Source organism: Rousettus aegyptiacus, unplaced genomic scaffold (genome assembly GCF_014176215.1).
Source record: "Rousettus aegyptiacus isolate mRouAeg1 unplaced genomic scaffold, mRouAeg1.p scaffold_m13_p_2, whole genome shotgun sequence".
In the NCBI taxonomy this organism is placed as follows: domain Eukaryota; kingdom Metazoa; phylum Chordata; class Mammalia; order Chiroptera; family Pteropodidae; genus Rousettus; species Rousettus aegyptiacus.
In genome coordinates this window covers 40,595,738-40,609,193 of record NW_023416295.1, presented here as the reverse complement: position 1 = coordinate 40,609,193, position 13,456 = coordinate 40,595,738, and the positions used below count along the sequence as shown (strand labels likewise).

General features: G+C 32.3%; 1 long non-coding RNA gene across 9 annotated transcripts in view; it reads left to right on the top strand.

The window, feature by feature from the left end:
- The window catches only part of LOC107520629, a 232,097-nt gene that overhangs the window by 133,465 nt on the left and 85,176 nt on the right, over positions 1 to 13,456 (top strand). The gene's annotated exons all lie outside the window — the stretch shown is intronic.

The following is a 13,456-nucleotide window of genomic DNA, read 5'->3' as shown; positions in this document are numbered from 1 at the left end:
TATGCCACCACCAACAATATATGAGAAAACCTATTTCCTTATATTCTCATCGACACTGACCAGTACTTTTATATCTTTGCTACTCTGACGAAGGAAGATATCACGTTAAGTAGTGTTTGTTTGTTTGGTTGGTTGGTTATTTTTCATATGATTATTGACCATTGATTTTCTTTGTGATTACTTTTTCATATCATGCAACTATTTCTTCCCTTGAAATTGTTTGTATTTTTCTGGTATGTGCTATTTCTTTACTTATCATGAATATTAACTCTATGTCTCTCACATAGGTTGTAAAAAATTTTCCTTCAGTGTTTCATTTGTTTTTCATTTTGTATATTCTTCCATGCAAATACATAATCATTTCTCTTTATCTTTTTATGTTTTAAGACTTTTGATAACAAACCAGAAAAACTTTCCACTTCAAGATTTAGATAATATTTGCCATTATGTTTTTCCTATTACTTTAGATAATATTTGCTGTTATGGTTTTCCTACTACTTTTACAATTTTTTTACTCTTAAATCTAATTTATCTGTTCTCATATGTTTATCTTTTCAAACTGTACATTCTGGTTTTATATATTGATTTTAAGCAAAATGAATAATGTATATGGATTAATTTGGAGAGAATATTTTTATCAATTTTGAGTCTTCCTACCCAAAACAGAAATATGGTATGCCTTTCCATGTATTTAAACTTTCCTTTATATTCTTCCACAAAGCTTACAAATTCTATATGTGGTTCCTGTGTATTTCTGAAATCATACAACATCTTTGCAGATATCCCTGCCAAAACTCTTTGAAAGAATTGGCTTTTGTTACATTCCTCACCTCTTAACAAATCATAGTGGCTGAGAGAAAATAGTATTCTATTTGGGCAGGCCCAATTACATTGCCAGTGAGGAACTCTGGTTAGGCCAGGAAAGGAGAGAGTATTCAAGGTGGCAACAGAGCCAATCCAAATCAATGACTGAGCAGGATTACTATGGACGGGGTTGAGGTAAAGTCCTAAAAGGAGAGACACTAAGTAGAAAAAGTCAAGTTCTTGACCAAAAAATAGCTACTATATATTTTTAGACAATTTTATTTAGACATTGAGTTATTTACTTGAGCTATCTAGCATTGTCGATAGTCTGATCATAGACAAAATATCTAGATAGGATTATAAACATTTTATTCATTATTTCCTATGTATTTCAGACCATAATATAACACTAATGTGAATGCTATGGGACCAAAAAGTAAGAGAAGACTTTTATAACAAATTTTTCTGTCTTTCTCTAAACTATAATTAATCTAAAATGCTAGCTCATCCCCATCCATGCATTTTAATATCAGCCACCTCCCTCCTCAGTCCACCTTGGTAATCATCACTTCTGCCTCCACTATTTCATCAAAAATTAGCAAACTGGGTTAAAGAAGCCTAGAATGTCAGAGTAAGTTAACACCTTCACAAAGTTTTATATCAAACAAATTATTTTAGAAAATGCATTATCTCTCTCCAATTTCTATTTTATTTAATATTAATTTTGGTTGATGATTTTTCATTTCATTTAACTTATAAAAACAGAAAATATTTTCAAATTTTTTCTTATCCTGTTCTCATATAAGATGTCATTTTTATTACATGACACTGCTCTGGAAATTTTCTTGAGGCCAAATTTTAATTATAGGATTCAAATCCATTATCATCTAGGGGTTGTAAATATATGTCCAGAAACTTAGGATGTAAGGTGAAAATTAAATCAATGTTTTCATTTTCATTTTGAGTTAGACATACCAATGGGAAAAACAAATGATCTAATGACTAAGGTTTAAACTAGATTAGTACTAATGGTTAATTCTCTATGGAAATAAAAATGTTGAATGTTAATCTATAAATTGATTTATACAGATCTGCAGTGATATATTAATACTTATGAGTTATTTCTATGGTGTTTTGCTTGTTCTTAACAATCAACTAGGAAGGAACCTAAGGCAGTAGTAGTTTATAGAAGAAAACCATTAACTAACATAGACTGATTTATAAGGCTCCTGTTTGTATCCTTCAGGGGACATGGATTGATAAAAATGTAGTGCCTTTTATAAGCTATAGAAGAATATTTCACTTAGCTGAATATACTTGACAGTGTGCTACCTCAAAGCACAAGAGGGAATCCAGAAATACTTTACCCGAAGAGAAGAAAGAATATTGTGAAATATTTAGATATCAATGAAGATATTCCTTAAGAAACCAATAATTATAGAATGTCCAAATATTGGAAACAACGACCTTCATATCATCATATAATGACAGATTATTTAAGAGTTAAAACAGAAAACAATAATAATAGCAAATTATGCTGTATGTAAAGAACCAGGATTTTCATTTGTTTCTTTGTTTCATTTTTGAAGAAAATAACATGGTTTCGGTTACAGGCATTTATATTTTAATTATATACAAGAAAATATTGGCTTGGGTATTTTTTCCTTTTTATAAATTAATGAAATTTATTGTCTAGAGCAGTTTTAGGTTCACAGCAAAACTGATTGGAAAGTAAAGAGAGCTCTCATATACTTCCTGTTCCTGTACATGCACAACCCTATCGACACCTCTCACCACGGTAGTTCATTTGCTATAACTAATGAACCTATGTTTACACAGCATTATCACCCAAAACTCATAGTTTATATTAGGGTTCACTCTTGGTGTTGTACATTCTTTGGGTTTTGACAAGAGTATAATAACATATCCACTGTTGTAGTATCATACAGGAGTTTCATGCCTGAAAAATCCTCTGTGCTCTGTCTACTCCCCCCACCACCACTCTAAACCCCTGGCAACTAGTAATCTTTTTGTTGTCTCCATAGTTTTGCCTTTTCCAGATTATCATGTAGTTGGAATCATACAGTTTGTAGTCTTTTCAGATTGTCTTCTTACACTTAATAATATGCATCTCAGCTTCTTCCATATCATTTCATGGCTTGATTGCTTATTTCTTTTTAATGTTGAATAATATTTCTTTGTCTGGGTATACCATAGTTCATTTATCCACTCACCTACTGAAGGATATTTTGATTGCTTTCAGGATTTGGCAATTATGAATAAAGCTGCTATAAACATTTGTGTGTAGGATTTCGTGTGGACATAATTTTTTAATTCATTTGAGTAAATACCAAGGAATATGATTGCTCAATCACATGACAATGATACGTTCTATTTTATAAGAAATTGCCAAACTGACTTCCAAAGTGGCTCTATCTTTTTGCATTCCCACAGTAATGAATGAAAGTTTTTATTATTCCATGTCCTTGCCAGCATTTAGTGTCATCAGTGTTTTGAATTTTGGCATTATAATAGGTATGTAGTGATGTGTTGTTCTAATGCCAATTTCCTAGTGACATATGATGTTGAACATATTTTCATATCCTACTTGCTACAACATATCTACTTTGATAAGATATCTGTTAGGTTCATACTCATTTTTTAATTAATCAGTTCCTCATTTTCTTCTTGTTGAGTTTTAAGAGCTCTTTGTTTATTTTAGATAATAGTTCTTTATCAGATGTGTCTTTTGCAAATATTTTCTCCCAGTCTGCGGCTTGTTTTCTAATTCCCTTGAAGTTTTGTTTTTAGCATAGATTTATTATCACAGATTTATTCTTTTGTCAGTTTTTACTGTCATTAAAATAGAATCATAAGAAAGAGGTGAGATAAACATGGATGTTCAATAGACTGTTTTGAATCAAAGGTCCAGTTCTTTTTTAACAAAAAATAGGACCAAACCACATTCTTTTCAGAAATCCTTGTTTATTTAAGTTCATTTTATTTTTGCTGTCATTTTTTGAGCACTTTACTGTGAACCACACAGTGATAAATGCTTTATATACATTCTCCCATTTAATCTTTATGTAATCCTTCAAGACAGCCATTACCATCCCTTCTTATAGAAAGAAGACTGGGGTTCAGGAAAGCTAAATAGTCTAATTCATACAGTTAGTAAATGATAGATTTGAAAGCTAAACCTATAGTTGATTGTGCCAGAATTATACTCTAGTAATTACATACCACTTCTCTATTCTCTTTCTAAATTAATAGCCATCATTATCCATTTAGTTGGAATATTTAGTACATTATGTGCAAGCACTTATTGTTACCGCTTGTTATGGGCTAGGTGTTTTTCTAGATGTTCAGTATGTATGGATGAAGAAAACCTGGTTTCCACATACATTCTTATCCTCAAGAATTCCTAGTTCAAAGGAAGTTAAACAAGTAAACTTAAATTACAGTACAGCAAATGCAATACAAACGATCCTGTAGTAACTTAGAGATTGAATATTTGTGATAGATTAGCCAATTAATATTCAATATTAAAGTGAATAGACAGTAAATATATTAAAGTAGTTTTTGATTATTATACACATAGGGCAGAAAAAACATTTTCATTAATTTGGACGGAATAGAATATAAAGAAATACTGAACAACCAAGCCTAATTGGAAATACTAGGCTGTCAGACCTGATCACAGTCATTATAATTGTTCATCCAGTCATATATCATTCCGTTGCAGGAAGGCAAATAATGAAGACAAGACAAACCAGTTAGAGTTTATGGGAGATAGGTAATGTGCTTTTCTCTAATTTTTATTCTAGACAAAAATACTTCACTCTACCATAAAGAAGCAATTTGACTCTTTTCTGGATCAAATCAAGGTGTTCATTTTCCTATCATTTTTTTTTTCAGAGTCTGAATATTTATTTTTAAAAATGACGATTCCTGAAATTTTCTACCTAGCTGTACACTTTATTGTAAACACAGCTGGAAAACACTTCAAAAGTATCAAAATTTACATCGTTTCTGAATTCACTAGTGACCTGACTTTCAGAGTCAGTTCCTGCCTTAAGTACTCTAAGAGTGCATGTCATTTGCTTTCTTATTAGACCCAGGGGGAGTAAAAATACCTTAAGACACCAAAGATCACTGGAGTGTTATATCCATACCATCTTAGTGAGCATTATGCCCTCATTATGGCCCCTTTTCAGAAAAAAATATAACAAAATAGATATATTTTAAGTAATAGAACTTAATAATATTATAGCTGAAAAGGAGGATCAATAGCTTACTAACAGTAAACTTTACAATGTATGAAAATGTAAATAAAGATTAATTCTGTGTGTGAAGCTGACAGTAGGTTAGCTATTTTCATAAGGCCACCAGGATTAAGAGATATACTTGGAACCCTGATTTCAATAATAAGATAGCAATGGTTGATGAATTAGATGTTATGAGACAGCTCAGATTTCTGAACTGTTAAAAAATTTTATCGAAAAAAGAGATCAATCTCATAATATAATATAGTAATTATTACAATGCTAATGGTCTCAGAAAATAATTTAAGAATTGTGTATGATAATATGCATGGCCTAGGATTATTTTGTTTGTGGCACGTTGGTTTAATTTAACATTTAATTCACAAGACATGTATGAAATTCTTCTTTGATAAAACTCAGTGTAGAATTTAGAGTTTACAGAATGACCTTCGTAACTGAGAGGACCAAAAAAAGAACAGAGATAAAGATCATAATGTTAATGAGGGCTTAAAGTCTCTTAAAGGTCTTTAAAACCAAAAGTTAGAGTGGAGGTCGAAAATAGGTAATTGCGAAATGTGTATGATATCGATCATTTCCACAGGTAAATGTATCTATGACAAATTAGAAGATTTATATAATTCCAATTGAATACTTGGTTATGTGTGGTTAGGAGGATTTAACCTCATGCCACATGCTTGTTTGTGTGGCATGAAGTGAAACTGACTGGCCTCAACAGCTCAGGGAGTTAATGTGTGTGTGGTAACTTGAGGAAACCACACTGTGTTAACAAAAGGATGTTGAAGGCATTAGAAAGCAAAATTAATTTACAGCTTTGCCAGCTTTACTTTGTCATTAAACAATATCACTTAATGCTATCTTGGCATATATTTTCAATACTTCAACAAGGCTACACCTTTTGGTGACTAATTTAATGACATAGAGAACCATTTTTATATGCCTTTCCCTCTCCTTATTCTACATTATTTTTTGGAGTGATCTGGTAAACACCCATGGCTTCAATAATTGCCTGTGTTCTAATACTTTCAAAACTATACTCCCAGTCTAGCTCCTTATCATATTAATGACATCCTGCTTACTGGTTATCCTCATTGGATGTGCCATACACACCTCAAACACATCCCAAACTACACTCATATTTTCAGTCTTTTCCTTCTTTCCAAGCTCCAAATCTATTTCTCTTCCTGTGCTTCTGATCTAGGTAAATAGTATCACGATCCACCCAGGCAGTCAAATAGGAAACCTGATCATCATCCTAATTCCTCCCTCTTTCCTACATTCAATGGACAACCAAAACTTGTCACCTGACAATGTCTCAAAACTGTCCACTTCTCTCCAATCTCAATACTGTTATAGTAGTTCAGGCTCTTATCCATTTTCTCCTGAATTACTGCAAAAGTTTTCTAATTACTGAAAATACCATTTATGTATCATTTTTCAGGCTATCCTTATACTGAAGTTATTATTATATTTTTTTATACTAAAACAGACTATGTCCTATGCTGTTGTTATAAACAAAAGCTTAATAATGGTCTTTAGCTGTGAATGACTAATTTAGACATAAAAATTCTATTCCTGGGTATGGTTAAACCTGTATATGTGCAATGTGGACACATCAGTGATACTTCATCTGAACTGTGACGTCAGCATATTGATGGTTCCCAAAGTATGCCATTTGAGAGCTTTGATTTTAACTTAAGTTCGAATTTATATTCGACCACTTTGAAATCTGGAAGACCATTTTTAGCTTATGGAAATGATGCTAGCTCAAGAGAGAAATAGGACACTCATTTTGCACATTTGTGCGTGTCTCTGTGTGTGTACCCATTTTAAGGGATGATGTGTCTACCCAAGTTGAGCGTCATGTTAATTCCCAAGAAGCACTCCTTATTAAAGGAGATAGAAAAATAATCACTACAAATTTTTTGAAAGTAGAATTTGTACCCCCACATAAGAAAATACTTTTCTAAATGTGATTGTTACTTTTGAGTAATAGCAAAAAAAAATGCTTAATGTAGCTCAGCAAATGAGATTTTAAAAAGAGCTAAAGGACAAATGACATTTTAATATTTTTATTCTTACATTTTAGAATGTATCTGGACATTTGTTATAGCATTCAGCATTTTGTTGGTATTATATGTGCTATGTACTTAAAAAGAAGATATTCAGTACCATGTACCTATATATTAAATAACTTTATCATAACTTAAACATATATGTGTTGTTCAGGATCTTCTATAGTGAGTTACATGTGTGGGATCTTAACTTACCCCATTTGAGTTAATATACTTTTATTTATACATAATATATGATGTATACTCTAGGGAGAGAGATAAATCGGACATGGATTCCACTCCAGAGGACACTAAAATTAACAACTGTTTAAAAATAAGATTAAGATAGCAGTATGCTCCCTCCAATCCATAGGAAAGATGTCAAACCACTGGGTCATTTGATTTCATTCAGCACCTACATGAGAACATAGTTCTTCAGTGCTTCCACTTCTGTAAACCTGCCATAAATCATTGGAAAAGCTATTGCTTTTGAGGCATATAACTTTATGTATTGTAAAAATCAGATATTGGTTTGGTTTGTTCAATCAAATATAACTTTAATGAGTAAAACATGAAAAATAATTTAAGCTTTTTTTGGTATAGTTTTGAGTAAACTAATCATTGATTTGATATTTAATTTTGGAAAATTGGCTATTAGCTTATGATTATATATTTTCTTTTTCTAGGCATAATCTAATTCTAAATATAATATTAAAAAATATAAAAATACCCATGATGCTTTAAACATATATGTTCAAATATCTACTAGTACGTCCATCAACAGAAACACGATATTCATTCACAGAGGAGAAAAACTGGATCCATTTGTCTGTTCTGTAGTACTCCTAATTCCAAACAAGAGTAAAGAATTTTGGAGTTTACATATATAAGACATATTGAAAAAGTTCTAATGTGAATTATGAAAGTCTCTGTGTCCTATGTTTTATTATAAAACATTCTCACAATATTTTAATGAAGGAACTACATCTTGTCACAAAAACAAAATGTAAAAGAAAAAATATTTGAACCCAACAAATATGATTATTTCCAATTAAGACCATATCAGAAAAATTTGTTTATGTATAGGTTGTTTAGTTAATGAGTTTTCTTTGCAATGTCAGCTTTCTAAAATCAGATTTTTTATTAACTGAAGATAATTCAGTATAGACGATGTGTTGACAAGAATCAATCATAACTTCAAATAATTTATTATAGCATAAAAATGTTATGAGCTACACAGAAACATTCTATTTTCATATACACACATATATACATACACTCACATAGATTAAATGCTTCTGTAATCTAATCTTGAAATTGATCTCACTTAAAAGTAGAACTGGTTTGTTAGCATGGTAAATAAACAGTGTATAGTATATGTGATTTATATATTTACATATTTTATATAAATTTATACTATTTCTATATACACTTACGTTAATATTTAATACTTTTATTAAAGTAAATGAAATATTTCCATTATTAAAAAACTTGATTGTCTGACTCCTGGCCTAGTTGAAGACTAAGCTTTTGGCATAAATCTAATGTGAATTTTTAAAAATATCTTGGTGACATTTTCCTACAAATTTTGAATATCTTGGTGACTCCATGAAAGAGTCTCCTGTGGACTATTAGCCATTGTTCCAAGTACTTTACAAATATTAACTCAGTTAATCATCCTAACAACCCTATGCAATAGGAGCTAGTTTAATGTCCAGCTTACAGATGACAAAGTTAAGTAGCTTATCCTATGCCAGACAGCTCAGTACCAGAATCAGGATTCAAAATTACTCGAATCCACATGCCAGTTTGGAAAGGACTGGCAACCATCACTGAGCAGGTTTCATTTATTAATTTGAAGGCAAGGGCACAGAAAAGATTACTCAACCCTTGGTAGTTTGGTTGTAAGATATGCAGTCATTGGGAGTCTGAGCTTCCAGTTATCACTCTGTGTGTTACCCAAAAATTAGAGTCACTTCTTACCTTCCCCCCAGCTTGGGCCATGCTTGCAGAGCACCCAAATAGTAGGTGATAAAGAGAAATTTGGCATCAAATAGCAGCCTTTCTCTTTTTGTGACACAGAAATGCCCCCTTTGTTATCTTTGACTCCACAGCTGCCTAGTTTTCGGTTAACCATAGTTACAAACTGTTTTTTGTGGTAATTACGACTTTTGTAACTCTTTGAAGTCTCTGCTAGAACAAGAGATTTCTGTCTCTGTATCAGTTGCCCCCAGTAATGATGTAAATTCGTGAGTTTTTGTAGCTGTACATCTTCAAAGATTTGAATATAAGCTTGCTTCTACAAAGGTTGGGGACTTCTCTTTATTACTACAGGATGTTTTTCACTGTCTTCTAGAATTTAAGTTAAAAAAATTTAGTTTCTGTTTGAGTAGTGATCATGAATTTTAGATTCTTTACAAGCTCGTGAAAAACACATTAGACTTTTCTGGCCGTAAATGGAGGCTCATTATGCTATGACGAAAAACAGGGTTTTAAAGGACAATAACTATACTTAGTAACTTTCTTTTTTTATTTTATCACTGGACCTTGAATAATAGAACTTAAGTGGTTGTTTGGACTTAAATTACTCCTACCTGTTGAATTGCTGTTCAGATACCCAAGATCTGAACATGTATTATTTCAGAAAGTGAAGACCCTTAAAAATTGCCTCAGAAAAAAATTTTTCCTTATATTGTCATTTAAATTTGGTAATTTCTCTCAAGAGTAATAGAAAAAAAATGTTCAATGGTAAATAAAGCTTGTAAACTTAGTTTTTTTTCTCCACACTAGGGAAGAGAGCCAACACTTACTATGCATCCTCAGTATGCCACACTTTTGACCTCATTTAAACTCTGTACCAAATGTATGAGATGGATATTTTTTCTCTTTGTTTTATTGGTGAAGAAATTAAACCTCAGAGATATTAGGTAAATTGTTTAAGGCCACACAGATCCTAAGTGGAATTCAAACTGAGGTTGTCCTGACCTCAAAAATTATGCTCTGTTCATCACAAATATCGTAAACTTGGGATTTTTAAAAAGCTTGGTTATTTTCACCTTTAAATTAATTATTGATATCAATAAAGCACTTTGAAGAAGGGAGCATTTTTAGGAAGAGAGCCATTTACTCCTTTTATTCAAGGTGTGAAAATCATGCTAAATAGTAAGGATAATTTACCTTGACAAGTGCCATGGTTTAAACTGAGAAGTACTAGTGTGCTTAGTTAAATACTTCTTTTGAAACAATTAAAATATAGATTAAAGCCCAAGCATAAAATGAAAGCCTTTGTGTCTTGACTCGGTGTGGACCCAAAGCACAAAGCACAGTTACATGTACCTCAGGGTCTTGTTATGGATGACTAGGAGGGATCGCACAGGAATCAGCAGCTGAGAGGCATCAAAGGTTGCAGCTCACAGTTTCCTTGACCTTCAGTCCAAGGCAGAGGCTCTAACAGTCAACAGAAAAGAAACTATTGTATGAAAGAATTACTGAAAATACTTTAGTTGCTCTCCCTGCATAGTGGAGGCACTGTTTGCGGTTTGGAGAGCTCTAGTGACAGTTTGAAGCTGTTGTACCAATTCTGAGTATATATATATCTCTGTAATGTGGTGTGCCTTCTTATCTTGAGGAGCATGTGTTAAAACAATTGAGGTATGTTGACAAAGTGAGGTCTGTAAGGAAAGCACAAGTCTTGACATTTCCTTGCTTTATAGTTTGTGTTCAGTTAGCAATGTGAGTGTTGATAATGAACAACGTTAGTGCCTATTTGTGAAGTGACTCTACCAGTTAAAAGATGGATTAATTTCTAGTTTTCTCCATCTCTTGACAGCTATGAACGAGGCTGTTGAAAATTTCCATTAGATTATAGGAAGTGTGCTACTTCCTTGGATAAATAAAATACAAATACAGTTTTATCTTGCAAAGGGATTATTCAGCTGATGTTGCAAAAGATTTATTAATTTTATTATAGTTAACATTTCATAGTACCGAACAGGGAAACTCAAGACAACTTGATTTTAGAACCTAACAGTAACTGGCAAATCACATATTGAGTGCCCAGTAAATATTTGTGAGGTAACTATGCATGAATACAGTTCTTGCTGAGAGTTCTCAATTCTCAGTTGTATTTCTGTGTTTAGGTGTGAAGTGGAAGTATTTATATCTGACAGTTTGGGGCTTCTCTTTCAAAGGTCCTTGAGCACTTTGACAAAAAAGACAATACTGATTCAGTATACTGATCACACACACACACACACACACGTACTGTGTACTTCTTCCACAGACTGTGACTTAGTAATCAACATCTTCTGCCTTTGATTACAAGAGTAGGAAGTGCCCTATGTATTATTTACCATGCATATTTAATATCTGTTTTCTTAGATTTGGTCTACCTAACTTTTGGTAGAGTTCCTGGATAGGATGTGTTTCCACAAGCAAGCCACATTTAGGTAGAGTTGTCCTAAACAGCCAGGTCATAGAGTCCAAGAAAAAAGCTACCCTGATTTTTTTTTTTAATTATTTTTGCCAGTATGAATTATTTTAGTATTTTCTGGTCAGGATTGATTAGACTCTGAATGCCTACCTAGTCACTTACAGACCATTCGGTCAAAATGTCGACGTCCATTCGATCCATAGTTTGGTAGACATGTCTGAGAGTTTTCATACTACTTGCTGTTATTGACTGATCAATTCTGCCTAAATATCAGACTCAAAAACTACTTTCTCTTAATTTGTACCTTAAATGTGCTTCATAAGAAGTTTTATACTGAATTTATTAAGTGCTGGGCTTTAAACAATATTGACATCTCTCTAAGGAAGCACCAAATTCCTAACTCCTAACAAATTATGTGTTCCAAACAAGGAGTTGGTTTGTACTGCAAGGAGATGCTTTGTGATTTCACATTTGTGGAGAGTGAGATATGAAGACTTCACCGTGGAGCAGATGGACAAAAAAGAGGATATGGGCAGAATGGGATGGATAAAAAAGGCAGATAAATGAGGAAAAGAAAATAATGTTTATTATTTTGAAAAATTTCTGTAATGTCTTAAGATACACATTTAAGAAAAATTTGTTCATAGCTGCAAAAGGGATTTAGAAATGAATCACAGAAGAAAGAGATATAGAAAAGGTAATAAATTATGGAAAAGAAGGGAAAATGGAAGAGAGGAAAATAATATAAGGGAGGTAATATAAAAATGTTTAGAGAGCAAAAGAATTTATAAAATGTCTATAAATCTCCTGCCCTTTCTTAAATTTTGAGAATCCTCCGGTTTCATATTCTCTGCTTCTTTAGACAGGATGTACATTTATAGACTGTTTACTTAGTAACTGAAACCTTTGCTTTTTCCTCTTTGAAAAAAAAAAAATCATGAAATGTGAAGTTAGAAGAGAGAAGTTTGCTCCCAGCCACTTAAAAATGCAAACCTCATCTGGGGACAGTTTTAGAGATTCAAAATATCCTTTAATAATCTAAAGTGACAAATTTTAAAATAATTAGGCCATTTCTATTAGCTCTTGAGATTTCTTAGAACTTTTTTCTTGCAAAATATGTTACTCATTAGTGATATTTGAGTGAGAACCACTTTTAATACCAGTAATGCAGTTTTTGCTTTACAATTATTTTTAAATCCTTCCAATGAGTCAGTAACTACACATAACTCAAGAGATCTAAGTAAACTATGGCTGTGTTCCTTAAATTAAAGAAATATTGCTCTACTTGAAAATTCTCTCTTTAGGGAACTGTCTTTGCCGAGGGCACAGTGGTAGACTCTGAGTGAGGCCAGGCTGTCTGAACAAGAGTGCCTGTTCTACCTCTTTACTGTTCAGGTAACCTTGAGCAAAGTCATTTCTCCTCGCAGAAGGTACTCCCTGTGAAGGTACTATCTCACAAGTTTAGATGATTGAATGAATTAATAAATGCAAAGGACTCAGAAGAATGTCTGACATATAAGAAGTATTTAATGCAATTAAGTAATTAGGATGCATTGTCCAATGTAGAAAAGAGCAAAAATCACATCAAAACATTAAAACAGAAAGCCATAAAAGAAGTATATTTGTAATCTATCAGCCAGCCAATAAGTCAAGATTATTCTTTAAAACTAAAAAAAATCAAAATATCTTCCATATAATTAGCAGTTCAGTAAATATTTGCTGAAAAGCTAGATGGCTAAAGGAATAAAATATAAAGCTGTAGCTATTCCCCCAAAAGTATTTACTGGGATCTAATATGAGCTTATAACTACATTAGGTCTGTTTTGGTTAGAGAAAAAGTATAAGGTGTTACCTATGTCTTCAAGGTTGTTTCAAGCAGATAA